The 19,381-nt window shown below is 43.1% G+C and overlaps 1 protein-coding gene across 1 annotated transcript in view; it reads right to left on the bottom strand.

Annotated features, from left to right (window-relative positions):
- Window positions 1-19,381, bottom strand: part of SERGEF (secretion regulating guanine nucleotide exchange factor) — a 242,658-nt gene that overhangs the window by 89,034 nt on the left and 134,243 nt on the right.

The following is a 19,381-nucleotide window of genomic DNA, read 5'->3' as shown; positions in this document are numbered from 1 at the left end:
TTAAAATGAATTATTTTTAAAGACTTAAGAACTCTGGTCAGCACAGTGATCAACCATGATTCCAGAAACTGACCACCTATCCACCTCTTGATAGATAGGTTATGGAGTAAAGTGCTGAATGAGACACGTATTTTTAGACTTGGCCCATATGGGAATTTTTTTGCTTGACTATATGTATTTGTTACTAGGGCTTTGTTTTTCTTTTATTGGGGAGGAGGGGGTGAAGTGGGAGGGAGAAAAATAATGCTTGACAATTGGAAAAATGAAATTTAATTTAAAATGTAACAATAATATTAAATTAAAGAATAAAATATAAAACATACAGAGACCAAGGAAAATATGCATAATATTTGGTATTCCTCAGAGCGAGGAGTTAGAAGGAAAAGACTTCAGACCTTGGGGGAAAAGGATCCTTTGAAGGGGAGATGGAGTCCCTTGATCACCTCCCCTGTGAGCAAAGACCATGCCATGCCATGAGGCTACTGTTGAAGAGGCCACCACTAGCACAGATGGGGAAATAATTGCATCATGTAGTAGCCCTCTATTTCAACTAATTATTGCTGCTAGCTAAAATCACTTGTTTCTACCTGCTTAAGAAACATGAGTACTGTCAGGACCCTCTAAATTTTGGCATCATGCAACAAAGCCCCAATTGCCCCTCCCTAGTTAGTTTTGTTATTCAATATCAGAAAAAAAAATTTAAGATAAAAACAACTCAGTCTATAGAATCTAAGCTACTATGGGGGGGGGGATGGTAAAAAGGGCTGTACATAGAGATTGTGACATCTTAAGACTATCTTTTTACTATCAGGGGTGTGATAGTCAAATATAAACACAGCTCTGTTCTAGGCTTATGTCACTGAACACAACCAATGCATTTGCTATTCCATCAATGTTAGCCCCGAGGAGAAGCAATGTAGCATAGTGGGGAAAAAAAGATGGACTTAAAATCAAGAAAGTTGAACTCTTAGACTAGGTACATATCTTGGGCAAATCCTTTCACCTAAGTCTCAGTTTCCCTCTCTGCAAAATGGGGGTAAGAATAGTTGTTCTACCTACCTCACAAAGTTATTGATGAAAGCACTAGGAAAATAGGAGTGATTAGCATTATTATTATTCATCAGGAACATCCAGCCTCTCATTATGCAGACCCTGTTTAACTACTCATAATATTTTGGAAATACTTAGAACTCTGAATCTACAACTGGGTCAAAGTGTCTGAGTTGTGGATGGGAGCTCTTCTCTGCTTTGCAGTTTCCATTTGGGGCAAATTTAACTCCTCCTAAGAGGCAATGAGAGGAAATGGCTAGAAATTCAGTGGAAATAAGGAGCCTCCTGGGTCCTAATTAAGAGGAGCTATTGGCCCTGGAAGACCATCCCATAAGCCTTTTCTCACTACCACCAAGCACAGGCTTGCCACTCTGGAGAAAGCAGACATGCTTCAGCTGGCCTCAACTTACCCAGAGAAAAATGGCAAAAGGGGATGTACAAATACCATCAACACATATTCAAGACCTGAACAAAACTGAGATCGGGCTGATGTTCTTAAACTCCTTCGGCCCACCAGGATCCAGAAAGACCCACCTCTGACTCAACAGGAACACTGTTGTGTAGATGGGGTTGGGGGCAGATAAAGCTAATGAGAGTGAAAAGAGTTCCTGGATGATTTGGAAGAGCCCCAGAAAATGGTCAGGCAACTGGAGGGGATTATTGCCTGACTCTAGGTTTCTTGTCCTTGGAAGTAAGTGGAGTCTACTACCAATGGGTGATATGTAGGAAAGTAGTTTACCATGTCTGGATCCTCCACTTGGGATATTGTCCTTCTTTCTCACTATACTGGGGGACCTAGGAAGCTGCCAAAGACCACTGTCACAGTTACTAAAACACAGGCTACAAGGAGAAAGGGCATGCATTCTCCAAGTGCTGATCCTTAGTCTCTAGATTTCTCCATTCCCTCACCAGTAGGCTTCCCAACCTAGATATGTCTCTACCCTGAGGCCCACTCTCCTGATTGACAAGTCCCTATCTTGGACCATTCTTTCACAAGGTACACAGGCCATGGTCACTTCATTCCCAGCTCTATTCTTCATTTTCCAGACTTTTCCTTCTCCTAGTCAGAAGCCTTGTACCCTTATCCCTTTGTTTCTTTTTTTTTTTTTTTGCTTATATTGGTATTCCCAGGGCTTTGCACAGTATCTGGTACATAGTAAGTGCTTAATAAATGCTCTATCTATCCATCCATCCATCTACCTATGTATCTCTCTCTCTCTCTCTCTCTCTCTCTCTCTCTCTCTCTCTCTCTGTATATATATATATATGTGTGTGTGTGTGTGTGTGTGTGTGTGTGTGTGTGTGTGTATTTATCTATCCATTTACCTACATATGTATCTATATATCCATCTATCTATCCATCCCTTCATCTACCTATGTATCTATCTACCTATATATGTATCATCCATCTTTTCCTTTCTTTCTATCCATCTACCTACATACTATGTATGTATATTTCTATATATCTATCTACCTGCATATGTTATCATCCATCTCTTTCTCTCTTCCTTCCTTTCTTTCTATCTACCTATATATGTATCTTTCTCTCTATCCATCCATGTATCCATCTACCTTCGTATGTATCTATCTCTCCACTTACCTATGTATTCACCTATCTATATCTATCTATTTTTTCTTTCTCTCTCTCCATCTATCTATCTACTTACCTACCTATTTTTCTTTCTCTCATTATCTATCTATCTATCTACATACATACGTATGTAGGTACCTATCTATCATCTATTTATGATCTATCTGTCTGTCTGTTATCTATCCACCTAATGCTCAGGGAACAGAAAGAAAATATTAGCATGTCACTCTCTTGGTACCTACAGGGCCCAGTGCCCCACCACCTGTGGGATAAAACACAAACTCTTCAGCTTGTCATTTAAAGCCTTCTACAGAAGGCAGTAAGTAGCCTGTCTTTCCGGATTTCTCTCTTCTCAGGCACTTTGGATTCCAACCAAACTGTTCTGCTTGAAAGTCACCAAACTTAAGAGTTCCACTTCTCCCCTATGTTCCTTTCAATAGTTGTCCCTTATGATTGAAGTAAAATCAATCAATCAACTAAGTGCTGAGCATTTACTAAGCACGTACTTCTATGGGCCAGGCTTTCCCTCCACATCTAAGAATGTCTAGCTTCCTTCAAGGCACAGCTCAAGGGCCACTTCCTCCAGGAAGCCTTCTCTCCTTTCCCTGGTTGTTAGGCTCTCTCCCTCCTTAAATCATCATGCCTTTACTTCCATGTTCAGACACTGTACTGTGCTATTCTAATGGATGGTAAGCCTGGAGGCAGGGATCATGTTTTTTACTTTGTTTTTCACTTTGTCTCTGTATCCCCAGTTTCAACTTAATGCAATCTCCTTGAGGACTGGTCCTATTTCCTGTATTGTCTTTGGTCCCCAGTGCTTTGCACTAATAAATGTTTTTTGGATTGGTTTGGATTAGAGTAGGGAGTGATCCTGACTCCAGATCATGCCTGTCCCCTGTCACATTCAAAGCCCTGAATTAAAGAATATTGCAGTAGGTAGGGAAGTCACCATTTTAATAGTTACTCCCTTCCCTTCCCCTCAAAGCATGGAGTATAAGAGACTTTACACAATATAAGTAAAAATTAAAAATCTTCTCTTTCTCTTCTCTTCTGTTGCCTTTTAAAGACACAACTGTGAGCATTATACCAGGGAAAGCCGACCACAGATCATTAACTACCTTTGCTTCAACCCTATGGAAACTTACAGTTGGAAGGGCCCTCAGTGACCCTCTGGTTCAACCCTTCTCATTTTACTGGGGTAGAAACTGCCTTGCAGAGAGAATTAAGCTTGCCAAGGCCACACAGTAAGCCAACGACAAAGCCAGGGAGAGAATCCAGATCTCCTGCTTCCCGGACCATTGCCTCTCATCAATAAGATCCAAGTTTAAAGGACTGAACATTCATCTCCATTTAGAAAGCTAATTGCCTGGCTCTGTGGGATCACTCCCATCCCCCTCTCTGAGTATTCATTTTCTTCCCAGCCCTAACTGCATGGATCAAGTCACTCTTCCTCCAGGAAGGCCTCCCAACCCTCTCCAGAACACAGGAACTCTCCCTCTGATCTCACTTCCTGGAGATACAATTCATTGGAAATTTAATCACATAATACCTTGTCATATTTCTTATATTGTTTCATTTTTTACACATATTTGTCTTCTTTCTTGACAGGTATGGAGGTGTCGTGGCAAGATTGCTAGACTGGATATCAAGAGAGACCTGGGTTCATAGTCTATCTCTGATCTGACATTTACTAGCTGTGTGACCATGGGCAAGTCACTTCAACTTTCTGAGTCTCAGTTTCCCCATTTGTAAAATCAAGATAATAATAACACCCACCTCACAGGGTTGTGGTAAGGCTGAAATGAGATGATAAATAAAGCACTTTGCAAACTTTCATAAATGTGAACTATTAAGACTGTCAATATTAATGCCAACATGGTATAATGGCCAGTAGGTTGAACTTCAAGTCAGGAGGACCTGGATTCAAATCCCTCCTCTCAGTTACTTATTGACTGTATGGCCATGGGCAAATCACTTTACCTAAGACTCAGTTCCTGTAAAATGAGGGGACCTAGATGACCTAGAGGGTTCCTTCCAGTTCTAAACATATAATCCAGTGATTTTCCCAACTAGACTGGATGCTCCAGCAGGGCAGGGACCAACTGTGTCTCCTCCATCTCTGTATCCCCTATAACAACACCTAGCAGAGGGCTTTGTCCACAGAAGGTGGTCAGTCACTGGATTTTTTTTTTTTAAGCAATTGGGGTTAAGTAATTTGTTCAAGGTTACACAGTCAGTTTTTTTGTGTGTGTGGGTGCTGAGTATCTGGGACTGGAACCAATCCCAGGTCTCCCGATGCTGAAGCCGGTGCTCTAACTCCCTGGGCCACCTGGCCACCCCTAAGCAATTGGGGTTAAGTAACTTGCTCAAGGTTACATGGACAGTTATTTTTTGTGTGGGTGTTAAGTATATGAGCCTGGAAACGATCCTGGGTCTCCCAACTCTGGGGCCGGCATTCTTACTCACTGCGCCCCCTGGCCACCCCAAGTCACTGGATTTCTTGATGGGTCAGTCAGGAGAAGGTCAGGCCACTAATCCCTGCTTTCAGAACCATTCATTACCCCAGGCAAGGCTGTGATCCTGTAGATACATCATGTTGAGCACCCTTACGCTGCCAAGCTGGGGCTCTAGCCTGCAGTTCCTCTCTTTAAACAAGCAGCTGATTTATCTGGGGATCCAACAACACATGCCTCCCTGAAATAAATGAGGGAGAGGATGATAGATAGACTTTGTCTACAGGACTAGTTATTTTTTATTTCTTGTGACTTGGCATAGAGGTTGAGGCTCTTAAACCACATGCCATAAAATCCTGGAGCCTGAGTCCTTGGTTAGAGCTGTTACTGATGATTCTGTGTTTCTAACTCCTCTAGTCCCCTTGCCCTGGGAAAGCAATAGCCAACCAAAGGGTTGTGCAGGCAACAACCCCTTGCCTGCTCCCTCAATGAGCCTGTATTAAACACTTACTATGTGCCAAGAACTCAGGATACAAAGCAAGGCAAAAACAGTGCCTGTCCTGAAGGAATTTATATTATACTGGGGAAGACAATGTGAAAATAACTAGGTACATACCAGCTATATACAGATAGAATACATCTAAGTAAAATGTACTACTTTATACAGCATATATAAAGCTAGGTGGTTTAGTGAATAGAGCTCTGGACCTAAAGTCGGGAAGATCTAAATTCAGGTCTGGCCTCAGACCCTTACTAGCTGTGTGAACCTGGACAAGTCACTTGATTGCTTTCTGCTCAGTTTGCCTGTCTGTAAAACTGGGACAACAATAGTACTTGAGACCTTTCAGGTTTATTGTGAGGATCAAAGGAGATAATATATGTAAAACACTTAGCACAGTGCCTGCACATAGTAGGTACTATATAAATGTTAGCAATTATTAAAACTGTTATGATTAATCTCAAAGAAGACACAAGTTAGCTGCTAGGGTTCTTCATCATTTTTCCCCTTTGGCAAACTGGGGAAACCTATTTTTTTTTCCCAATGAAGTTCACAAACCCCCCTGAGATCTCTTCATGAATCTCAAGTTAAGATCCCCATCCTTGATTAGCAGAATGCTGGTTTCTCAGCCACCTGCCATGGTTCCCTCTCCTTGGAGGGCTCTTTTCTTCCTGGCAGTTTTAACCTTTCCCAGCCACAAACACCAAGAAAAGAAACCATATGTCCAGCCTAATCAAGGTCTGGTAGCTCATTGCTAATTACAAAGGGGACCTTGGTTATGCAAAGCAGCTGCAGCCAGACACAGATGGCCACCGAGACCCAACTCTCTCCAAGGAGCCCCAATGCACGGGGAGTCGGCAGAGGAGCTTTGACAGGACAGCCCAGTATAGCCAACTCCTTCCTGATGAAAGACACCTTAGGGGTAAGCCCTGACTGACCCCTGACCTGACAATGCCCAAGGAGAGGGAATAGCAAGTTTGAGGAAAAAGAGAGAATTAAAAAAACCAATAATAAACACTGGCTTTGAGACTATATAAAGTTTGGGGAGGGGGAAGGGCAGGGGAGAACAAATAGCTGCTGGGGGCATCAAGCCAGAATGAGTCCTGGAAGAAAGAATGCTTCTTTCACCTTCTAGCCATGTGGACAAGTGGAAGCCCCCATTGGCCCCAACCCCAGCACTGCCTCGTGGTCCCTGTTCTGTGCTTGGGGCCCTCCCCCCACAGCATCAGCACTGGGGTGTAACAGCTCCGTATTGGCCTGTGCTCTGTGCCAATGATTCTGAGGTATAAAGGCTGATGCCATGGCAACAAGAGCTACACATGGGAAGCCATGTGATGGCTTTATGGGGGAAAATTTTATAGCAAATTCTGTGTGGCTAAAGCATGCTGACACCATAATTTTGGGAGGGGGACGGGATACAGGAGGGGAGGAGGTGACTACATCAGCCAGCATGTCCCAGAACCCCAAGGAGTCCAGGACTGGGAATGAAGGGAATTCAAAGGTGAACAGAATAAACAATAGCAACCCCAGCTGTCAGCCTTGGAGGGGGGAAGGGAGCAGAGTACCACTCCTGGGATAGCTTTTTGCAGCAGAGAACCTCAATGTAAAATCATGCAGCCTGCCTGGTTCCTCGTAGCGACAGGACGAGCTGTCCATTCTCTGTAGCCAGCTCCCAGGGTGGGTGGCTGGCTGGCTCAGGGGAGGGAATCTATTCACAAAGTGGGGCTGGGAAGGCTGAAGAAGAACACAGAGACAGGAGGGAAGGGGTGCCTGCCACATGCAGCTTCGGCTGGGCCACTGCCCAAATCCAATTTCCATCTCTTTAAGATTCAGGATGGCAATTAGAATACCCAACCCAAATCAGAAAACCAACACAGAGAGATCAAGAGAATTTTGCATGCAAAATCCAGATCTCAGGATGCAAGTTAGTGAGCATTAATTAAGTGCCTATGTACCAGGCACTGTGCTAAGAACTGACCAGGTTGGAAGAGAATCACTTGTTCCTTGTCTTTTTTTTTTTTTAGATAACCGCCCCTCTTCCAGCACTCACATTTAGATATGTCAGTACTTAAAGGATCTGGCAACCCTACAGCTGGGCCCTGATGAAGTGAATCCCCTCCCTCCCTGAACCCCCCAATCCCCAGGGATCTGTGGAGTGAAACTAGCCAACTCTCATGAGATCTTCCATCATCTGCACTCAATATCAACGTTGAGTTTGGAAGAAAATTAACCTCCCTGCAAAAATCTAATGTCTCTTTTCATTAAGCACACTGAAGGTGTTCATTAAAGACTTACGGATCGATACAAATGCAGCTTCAACTGTGTCCAACCAGCCCCTCAAGTTCAGCATGTCTAAAACCAAGCTCATAGTCTTTCCCTCCCCCACCCAAGCCAGCTCCTCCCCCAATTTCCTTGGTTTTGTTAATGGCACCAATGCCCTCTCCATCACTCAGGCTGGAAACTGAGCTACAGGACTTTGGACTCGTCCCTCTCCTTGCCTTTCACACCAGGTTACTGAGGTCTATAGCTTCTACCTTGTCTATGTCTTTCACATCCATCCTCTCTATTCCCACTGACACCACCCTAGGGCAGGCCCTCATTACTTCCAACCCCAGGTTATTGAAATAGCCTCTGGCTTTGCTCTAGTTTCTCTGATTCTTGTTCATTCTGCATATACCACCCATGGTCTAGAGCATTCTAGAGTAGAATATAAGCCACCTGAAGGCAGGGGCTGTTTTTTTGTTTTTGTATCCTCAGAAACTGGCATAGGAAGAAGGGAATAAGTATTTATTAAATACCTGCTATGTGCTGGGTACTGTGCAAAGTGCCTTACAATTATCTCATTTGATCCTCACAACTACCCTGGGAAGTAGGTCCTTGTACTGTAACACCAAGGAAAGGCAACTTCCCAAGGTTCAAAATACCAGCATAGGTGCTCTCCATTTTATTCAGTGACAAACCAAGAACAGAGAAGATCAAAACATGACATCATTCCAAATACAGCATTTACCAAATGTGATTAAATAATCTCCAAGGACTACCCCACCCCAGGACCTTCCAATCATTCAATCAATTACAAAGTCCCTGGTCTAAATACTTATCCACCCCTAGGCTATACCTTCATTTGTCAATCACAGAGCACAAAAAGGTCAAAAGTTCCCCACCCCTGGATCTCAATTGAATCTACCTCAGAGTTACATCAAGTTTAAACACAGCACTTAATACTCAAATGGAGGTCTTTTCTTCATCTTGACAGGAGGCAAGTTCTCAGCAATCTTAGTTCCTGGGGAGACAAGGCTTAGCAAGGCCACAAGATACATTGCCAGTCTCTTCATTAATTCATCCTCTGTCTGTAGAACAGTCCTAGAACCCCTGAAAACATTAACAAAACCCTCTCCTAGGATTTCTGTAAACATACAACAAGAAAATCCTTCTTCAGGGCTTCTGAACCAACAGAAAGGTTCCCAGACCCCTGCAACAACAGCACTGTCCTTCACCAGTGGACAGTATTCACTCTGTCTGCAGGACAGTCTCCAGACCCCTGCAACAACAGCACTGTCCTTCACCAGTGGACAGTATTCACTCTCTGTCTGCAGGACAGTCTCAGGGCTTCTTAACCAAAAGCCAGGTTCCAGGACTTCTTCAACAACAGGACTGTCTTTCACCAGTGGACAAATCTGGCAAAAGAACATCAAAACAGACAGAAAAAGTACCAGCAAAACAGCCATGTCTCCTCAGTCCTTGGCAGCTCAGGGGGCAGGTCTCAAAAGTCCAGGGCAATTCAAAGTGGCCACCAGCAATTCTCTTAGTCTCTCTCTCTCTGCCTCCATGTGGGTGCTGCTTCCAAAAAGTCCTTCTGCCTCTCTCTCCTGTCTCTGCAAATCTACGTCACCAGCTCCTCCCAGTTCAGGACTTTCTTTTCACATCAACAAGTCCATCCCACAGGTGGGATTAACAAGCTCTGGGTTTTAACACAATCAATTTGAAAACCAAGCCAATACAGGGGAATGCCATTACTATCACAGTCCTATATTACCCCTTTTTTACATTTAAAGCAAAGCAAAGTTAAGTGACTTGTCCAGAATCATACAATTAGTAATTATCTGAGGCTTTATTTGAACTCAGGACTTTCTGACTTCAGATCTGGTGATCTATCGTATACACACATACACACACATGCACGCACGCATGCATGCACTCAATAAATGTTTAGTGAATTGAATTAAATCTAATGCTCGAAATTCTTCTCCCTGCTGATAAGATAAAAGCTAAATTTTTCAGCCTTGCATTTAAGGCCTTGAACTCACCTTTCTACCATTATTATCAATTCACTTTTCTTTAAGTGACCTCAACTCTGGTCAAACTGATTTACTCAGGATCTCTGGAATATAGGCTTCCCATTCTAATCTCTTTGTCATTGTTGACATTGCTTCCTCCACCTTAGATGTTGTCCATGTCCCATAGAATCACAGAACTGAAGGACCCTCAGCCACCATCTAGTCTGACCATAATTTAACCAAGAATCCGCTCTTTAATTAACTCAACAAAGTCGTTATTCAAACCCCCAAAGATGGGGAATCCACTATCTTTTGGAAGCACTTTGGACATCATTTTAACTGTTATATAGTTTTCACTTACATCAAGCCTCTGCCTCCTTTCCACCTTCCTCCTCTAGTTCAGTCCTATGGAGCTATGCACTGTAAATTTAATCCCTTTTGACTCATGATGGACATTGCTATCCACATCCAGAGAGAGAACTGAATGCAGAGCAAAGCAGACTATTTCCTTTTTGTTTTGTTTTGTTTCTTTCTCATGGTTCCTCCTATTCATTCTAATTCTTCTATACAACATGACTAATATGAAAATATGTTTAATAGGAATGTATATGTAATGCCTATATCAGATTGCATACCATCTTGGGGAGGGGGAAGGGGAGGGAGAGGAAGAAAGTTTAGAACTCAAAATTTTATGGAAGTGAATGCTGAAAACTAAAAATCAACTAATTAAATTAAATTTTTTAATTAATCCCTTTTGTTCATGACTTTGGTTTGAGATTTGTTTGTTTTTGGTCTAGATGTCATTTTTTTTGTAGTGTTGAAGAAACCTGGTAAAGAAACCATCTTCATCAATACAGATCTGCAACTACTCTGCAAATATAAGCTTAAAAGAGTAGAGTTAAACAGAAAATGGGGATCATTAATCCCTGATCCCTCTGGTTGCTTACTGACTTAGAAAACCACAAATTAACATTATCTATGTCCTACTGTACTTTTATTTATTTAAACAAATATTTCCCAATCACATTTTAATCTGGTTCAGTTTCCATGTTTGATACTTGAACTGAAACAGCGAAATGCTAAATGACTTGGCCAGGACCACACAATCAATAGTCAATAAACATTAAGTTCCTACCATGTTCCAGGAACTGTCAGAGACAGGACTTGAACCCAGACCTTCCTGATTCCAAGGTGGGCTCTCTATTAACTATACCAAGGTACCTCTTTCAAATAGTTGAAACAGTCTTGAATAGTCTTTCAAACTGTCTTATATAGCCTTTCAAATACTTGAAGACAATTATCATGTACTAACTCCTTCTTCTCTCAACTATTCTCCTCTCCAGGTCAAGTATCCCCTACTCCATCAACCTTTTCCTTGACTGGCATAGTCTTAAGGCTCCTCACCATTTTACTTACCCTCTTCCAGATATATATAACTACATAACATATGATAACTCATGCTAATTTTCTACTCAGGTTTCCCTGTCTGATCCATCCCTTCCACTACTAAGTCAGATCATCAGCTCCAAGAGACCTTTTGTATCATCCATTACCTTGACTTGTTAAAGTGAACTCTCAATAATTGATGACTCACTCCATAGTGAACCAGATTGTCCTAGGAAATCTATGTGGAATTCCTTCTCCAGAGTTATCTCAAAGTAAGGCAGATTCTGGGCCCATTAGGGAAGCCTAGGGTCAAGTCTTTAAGAGGATGTAGGGGTTTCAGACTCTCCTCCTAGAGGGAATGCCCTGACTTCTCTCCCAAGCTCAAGACATACATCAACAGCTATTTCCAAGACAGGTCTTCAGTAGAAAAAAAGAGAAAATCAAGAAGAGGAGTGAGATGGGGGAAGAAGCCACTTAAATTCTTCCATAATCCCACACTACTTTTTCATTCCAAATTTATCTCAGGATCCTCTCTTCCATGGACCCTACATTCTAATCACAATGGGTTACTCTCTTTCACTTGAGATACTTTCTTTTTGCCTCATGCCTCTGTTTATGTTGCTTCCTATAGCTGGAACACCTGCTTGCACAATGGCTCTTCCTTTTTCCCATGCCAGAAAGACCAACTCCAATGCCACTTCCTCCAAGAAGCCTTCCTTGATGGCCCTTACAATAACTGTCTTGCCCACGGACTTTATATAGCACATCTTTCCCCTCTATCCCTCTATTACACTTATGTAAAAGCATGTTTTGTGCCTTTTTTATTTTGTGCCTTAATTCTCAACTAGAATAAAAGTGAGGGACTCTCTTTTCTCTCAACTTTTTATCTGCCCTCAGGGACTGAGGGTGTTTAATAAATGATCTGAATTGAGTTTGTTGAAAAGGTGATTCTGAGATTCTCTCGAGTTCTGGCTGGAGCTGGTCCAAGAGCACATTGCCTACTTATTGTAAAGTCAAACAGTAGGAGAGCTCTTTACCTCATGGCTTTCCCTGGGTAAGGAAATAGGAGCTGGGTCATAGCTTATTCTCTCTCCAACCCCTACTTCAAGGCTCCCAGGTTGGGTTTGTCAACAACAGCAAGACTTATACTAAGAACTTTCATTATCCCTCTAGGCCAGAGCTTTGGATCGGTAACAAACCCTACCAGCCCTCTAGAGAAGCTGCGTCAAGGAGCTAACCCACACCTCCCTGCCCTGGCTCCCCATACCTCTAGAAGGCTCAGGCCATGCTCTCAGTTCCCTGATGGGCAGCGCCACCTGGTGCCTGCCCCTAGGAGTGCAGCTTGAAGAAGCAATGTTCAGCTTCAGCCAGGGAGGAACTAACCATCAGCACCAAAGAAGCACTTTCAAAGTACCTACTCCAGCAGGTGATGTGGTAGAAAGGAAGGAGACCTGGGCTTAGAGTCAAAAGTCTGGGGTTCAGTTCCTCGTTACAGCATTCACTTGCTGCTTCTTCCTCTCATCTATCACAGCACTTGACCATGAACTCTTCTTTGCATTGATTATGCTCACCCTTACAACAAAGTTACTTGCTTACATGCTATTCCATTTGAATCAATTCAAAAAATATTTATTAAGCACCTATTATGTGCCATGGACTGTATAAGCAATGGAGATTTAAAAAAATAGGAAAAAGAATGACAATCTCTGACCTCATGAAGCTTAAAATTGAATAATTTGAAGTGTCATGTGAACAAGGCTTATGGGGTATTGACCCTTTCTACACCCAGTGCTAAGCATAGAGCCTGGAAAAGAGTCAATATTTAATATATAGCTTAGTGGGAAGTGTGCTGAATTTAGAGTCAGGAGGACCTGGGTTCAAATTCCTGCCTCTGATACTACTGGTTGTGTGACCTTAGGCAACCTTTTCTTTTTTTTGGAGGGAAGAAGGCAAGGCAATTGGGGTTAAGTGACTTGCCCAAGGTTGCACAGCTAGTTAAGTGTCAAGTGTCTGAGGTCAGATTTGGCAAGCTTTTCTAAGTCTTAATTTACTCATCTATAAAATGGAAGTACTATAGACACCTATCTCATAGGGTTGTTATGAGGATCAAATGCTTTACAAAGTACTATAGAAATGTGGGTTATTATTTTCATCATCTATAGGGATAAAGACTGAACCTGTGGTTTCATCAGTAAAGGTTGAGAGATGAGGTCATGTGACCAACAAAATGGAGGACATTTTCTCTCATCCTCATGACCTCTCAAATTTCCCCAAAGGGATTTCAGCTCTCTCCATGGTTTAGTATATCAAAAACTCAAACAAGGTAGCAAATGAATGAAATAACAACAGAGAAGGCTACTCCCTAGCCTCCAATCCTCTCTCCCAGTACTTCCTCCATCACAACCTAGCATCAGGTCTAAGCAAATTGTTTAGAATGCTTACAACAGAATGCTACTCTACCCTTCTTTCTTTTCCCAGTGTCATAGAAAACTAAAAAGCAAAAGCTTCCTCAGTCTGAGATAGCAAGGAAGAAGTGCTCTGTTCCATCATAAAACTCAGAGAACAGAGGAACAAAGAGAACTGGACCAGGACACTTGGGGGTGTGGGTGTGGTATTCCACTAAGCCTAAGGCAAAAAACCCAGCATCCAACTGGGATCCTGTTATAAGAATGTAAATTTTTAAGATCTTCCCTGCCCCTAGGCTTAAGTGCACCTGGAGCCTGTGGTGGGACGCTTATTTCTCAGGAGATACTTTGTGATTGAGCAGTGGATCAAGAGGGTTGTTACATTCTCTGAGCCAGGAGAAGACTATATAAGCCCTGATGTCAGGCTTTGCTTTGGGGCTCACTTTGAGAAGTGTTGTGTGATTTAACCAGATGAGACTTTGGGCAGCCATTGTTGAGAGCTCCCCGGCTTTGAAAACCCATATGTTGATGCTTCCCTCTCTGGTAACTATGATTTGGTATGAATGTAATGGTTGGACAGTTTGGAAGCCTGTCTGCTTGATCTTGTAACTTCTGTCTGTATACTCTGAGGTTCAGGGTGCTGACTTTTTCCCCTGAACTAGGTAAACAATATATGTTTGATTGATTAAAGTAAGCTTGTTAACCCATTTAGAAAAGCAGATCTAAGAACCTGTGTTGGCAGCCACCCTGGGGATGCTGGGGTGCTTGCTGCTACAGATCCAAATATCTTGCTCCCCCAACCCTACCCCACCAAGTCACTTGGGAGTGAGACCAAGACTGATGAAATGTGAGTTGCCCTATATGAGAGGAGGCTGGGGTATCTTTGAGTTCCCAGAGAAACTACCCTCAAAGGGGAGGGAGTCAAAAAGTAAGTCACTGAGAAAGAGAAGAAGGCATAGGGGAAAACTGCAATTACCAAAATATAAGGAGGAATAAAATTCAATTAAGCACCTTGAACATAAACACATAAACCAACATGAAAGATTAATAACAGAAGGGAATGTGGCCTCCATATCAGGTAAAAGAGTTCAGACATCTATGAATAAATATTGTAAGAAAAAGGAAAATGAATCAACACCTGATAAGGCAGAGGACCCTGTGAATTCCCAAGAGTGCTTGGAACCACAACAGGATGTTTCTGAATGGTTTCAAAGAGAAATAGGGATTGTGAGAGCAAATGTTATGGCCTGTACAACAGGAAAAAAAAAGTGACAAAACAGAAAAACTTGAATCTGCGATGTCAAGTCTTACCAACAAAAGAAAAGAGAGAAGGATTGGTTGGGAATACAAATACACAAAAATGAAAGACAATCTGGATGAAGAAATAAAAGCAATAACATTAAAAGAAAACATCCCCTCCATACAAGTGGAACATATTGATTTCAGAGACAAGGATGTGTCGGGAAAACCTTAAGGATTACCAATATCCAAGAAGAGTGTAAGTCAAAAAACAGGGACACGATGACATGAGAAGTGACACAAGAAAACTTCCCAGAACCTCAGGACTGATACTGAGCTATATTCCTTCCAGGTGAGGCAACTCTCTCTACTAAGGCAATTTGTCACCTTCTCTGCAACTTACAGTCTTAGAGCAAAGGTGGGGAGCCTGCAGTGGCCTCCAGACTGCAGGTTCCCCAGCCCTGTGAGGTTTGTGTAAGGCTTTAAGAGGTTAGATGACTTGCTTGCATCATGCAGCCCTCAAGTACAGAGGTCTTAAAATTAAACCTTAAACCTTAAGTTCAGGTCTTCCTGGTCCCACTGACAGAGCCCGCTCCCCTACATCATAATTGCCTCTTATTCTGGTAGAGGGAGAAGACATATACAGATAATCATAATCTAAATAATATGTGATGAGTATAGCAGGAACTTTCAGCATAAAGGGCTATGTGAAGTCCGAGGGGGAAGGCCATTGCTGGCAAGGGAGATCAGGGAAGCTGACTTGGACAGGTCCACACAGCCAGAATGTGTTAAATGTCAAACTTGAACCCAGGTTTCCCTTGCTCGGAGGACAGCTCTCTATCCCCTACTGCTGCCTCCCCATCATCATTATACAATTGTCAAATTCAGTTGAATTGAATCCACCCTTGGGGCGATGCTACACAGGCTCTTGATGAATGTTTCTGCTCAGATGAATTTAAACTGAGGCTCCACACTCACAGAAAGGGGCCCCAATGGCCTTGGTCTCTTAAACAATGCAGTCCTCCAGAGGCCCCTCCTTCCATGAACTCCCCTGCAATGCAGAGGCTGATTAGGCAGGATGTGCAGCTGTCCTCCTTGGCAGAGGCTGCCCTGGGGGTTTGTGTACTCAGGACTGTCGAGGGTGCTTATTTTAGCCAGGCAGGCAAGGCAGGATGTGGAGATGAATCGTATTTATCTTGGAACATTACAACATTAGGCAGGGTGCATCACAGCTACCATCCAGGACTGACTATGTGCTGTGAATGCTCAGCAATGTCAAGAAATGCAAGATGCAGCATCCTCTAACACCTGCGCTCCAGAGAACACTGGATTACATGACCGAGGAGAGCATCCTCTGACGCCTGCGCTCCAGAGAACACTGGATTACATGACCGAGAAGAGCATCCTCTGACGCCTGCGCTCCAGAGAACACTGGATTACATGACCGAGGAATTGAGCCACAATTCAAGAAAAGCTTTCAGGCATCTTAAAGCCAAGTCTGAACCTGTTTATAGGTCAGAAATGCCCTCCTAAAGCAATGGTTGGAAAGCTGAACTCAGTTAATGTGGAATCAATTTGCTCCAATGATTCCATGCCAGGGGTAATGAGGGGATGCCAGGCCAGAGGTGGCTGCTCAATAAATAGTCTGAAGTCCTCCTACTTCTCCCATCCTAAAGACACACTAGCAGCAGCAGTTATAGTAACAAGACTCACTACAATAGCACTTCAAAACTAATTAAACAGTTCTTTAGAATCATAGATGAGAAGGATTTCTGACACTATGTTATCCAAACCCCTTCACCAGTTAAGAAACTTGCCCAGGGGGTGGCCAGGTAGCACAGCGAGTAAGAGCACCGGCTCCAGTGTTGAGAAGACCTGGAGATCAAATCCCGGGCTCAGACACTTAGCACCCACCCAGAAACACCTGGCCGTGTAACCTTGAGCAAGTTACATAACCCCAATTGCTTAGGGGCGGCCAGGTGGCTCAACGAGTAAGAGCACCGGCTCCAGTATTGGGATGACCTGGATCAAATCGGGCTCAGATACACAGCACCACACCCAGAAATAACTGGCCGTGTAACCTTGAGCAAGTTACTTAACCCCTATTGCTTTAAAAAACAAAAGAAAAGAAACTTTCCCAGGACCACACAGGTAGTAATCACTGGAAGTATGACTTGAACCTAGATGCTGACCCCAGAGCTTTTCCTGATTCTAAGTCACATTCCTCTGACTGATAGTGCAGATATCACTATTCCCACTTTGGAGATGAGAAAACTAATAGAGAGAACCACTAATAAATACCAGGACCAGAATTTTGAACCCAGGTCCTTTCTCCAAATCTAATAATTTTTTTTTAACTATAACATTTTGCATACAGGCCAAAGGTCAAGGGCCTTCTTGTCCACTCTGAAAATCCAATGCCAGGCTTGTGATGACCACTTCTCAGGGTCTTCAGACCCAGCTACCATCTAGAGAGAGCTGGGGAAGTCTCTTGGCTCTGATAGACCAGCCTTTGCCTTGTCTTGCCAGGGTCAAGGCCTCCATGCCACTTCCGGCCCCACTAGACCCCATGGGGTTACCCTTATAAATATCTGTCTATCTCTCCATCTCTCTTCAGTGAGTAAGACAGGTTTACCCAAACTCAATCTCAAAAGTATCCTCTGGCAGATCTCCACAGCTACTTTATCTACTTGGCAGACCAGGCTTTTAAAAAAAATAAATAAAGCAAGGTCAGAATCAGATAATTGCGTTCTCCTTGGGTTTAAAAGTCAAGGGGGATGATAAGATGTGACAGAGAGATCAAAGCTTATTATTATAAGCATAATTCCATATCATCACACAACACAAGGAATAATGACAACTGTTATCTGAACATTGATTGGGCTATTGGACACAGACTGACAGCCTATGTTTCTTAGGACAGAGCCCCAATTATAAAAGAAAATGGAGGATCCAATTAGTGTGGCTGCCTGACTTCCCAGGATGGCTAAATAAAAAATCATGTTCCCCTTTTGGATCAATCCCCATCTGATTGATAACTTGGGCACATCCTTCTCTACTATAGCCATGACTCAGCTCAGATACCGGACCTAAACTCAAACACCATCTGACCTGTGCACAGCCCCATCCAGGCTCATCCTGTCCAGGTAGAAGGGATGCTTCCAAATGACAACCAGCATGCCCTTTCCCTTTCACCTACTGTCACCTGATGCATGATGTGTGTGTGTGTGTGTGTGTGTGTGTGTGTGTGTGTGTGTGTGTGTATACCCTATCAACCAACCCATCAGTAGGCTGGCTAAGGCCAGGATCTGTAGCAATGGGATAGAGCTTTCCTCTTTGGAAAGCAAACTAACAGCATTGGGGCTCACACATGTGACCCTGTACCCATTAACATTACACTATGGTCAACCTAGATACTTCACTTAGGATCCAGGGTTACTAAACCATATGTTTTAATGCATTATCTCCAAAGTGAGTGGAACCCAGGGATAATCTATGGCCCTAAGGACTTGGCGCGATACTATAGGAAATGTGCATAGTTTCCTTCTTCATATAAATGAAATCAGTATGAGGGCAATCTCTCAGCTAATAGTCAACAATCATTTTTTAAATACTTAATACATGCCATCACTGTGGTGAGCATTAAGGATACAAATATAAGCCAAAAGACGTCCTTGACCTCAAGCAACTTCCATTCTAATTGAGAAAGACAATCTCTTAAAGGATAGCTGAAAGATGAGGAAAGGCAGAAGGGCTAGTGGCTTGGTCTAGAGAAGCAGGGGAGGTTGCACTGGGGCCCTTTCTGGTCAGAACTCACCAATAGGGGAAGGAGCCTGCAGCAACTGAACATCTGCCTTATATTTCATTGGCATCTCTCATGCCCAGCACGGTGTCTGGAAAACAGTAGACACTTAGTAAATGCTTACTGATTGACTATCCTAATGGAGTTTTTTTTATTCAATGCAACTCAACAAACATTTCCAAAGTACTAACTGTATACTAGGAACTCTACTAAGTGACGGCGATACAAAAATAAAGCAAGGTAGGGCTTGTCCTCAGGAAGCTTATGTTCTTGGGGGGGGGGGACATATAACACCCACACAAATAAGAAATAAAAATTAATACAAGGTAATAGAGGAAAAAAGTGGAGCAGAGGAGAGCAAGGGAGGGGAGGAGGGGAAGAAAAGGTAGGGAAGGGGAGAGGTGGGAGAGAGGGAAAGGAAAGGAAGAGGAGGGGAGGGGAGCAATGGGATAGAGCAAGGGAGAACAGGAGGGGAGAGATAGGTAGGGAAGGGAAGAGATGGGACAGAGGTAAAATAGAGAGAGGGGAGGGGAGAGGAGGATGTGTTAGACAGTGCTAGTAACTGGGTGGGAGGGGTGGAGGGGGAGATCAGGGAAGATGTGTAGGAGGGAAAACCTGAGTAGAACTCTGAAGGAAGTTAGGAATTCTGCAAAACAGAGGTTTAGAGAAAATATGCATT

The sequence above is a fragment of the Petaurus breviceps genome, unplaced genomic scaffold, assembly GCF_028583685.1.
Source record: "Petaurus breviceps papuanus isolate PSGF00001 unplaced genomic scaffold, PetGlider_PUasm1.0 140, whole genome shotgun sequence".
Lineage (NCBI taxonomy): Eukaryota > Metazoa > Chordata > Mammalia > Diprotodontia > Petauridae > Petaurus > Petaurus breviceps.
The sequence above is the reverse complement of the archived record's forward strand: the minus strand, read 5'-3'. Positions and strand labels throughout refer to the sequence as shown.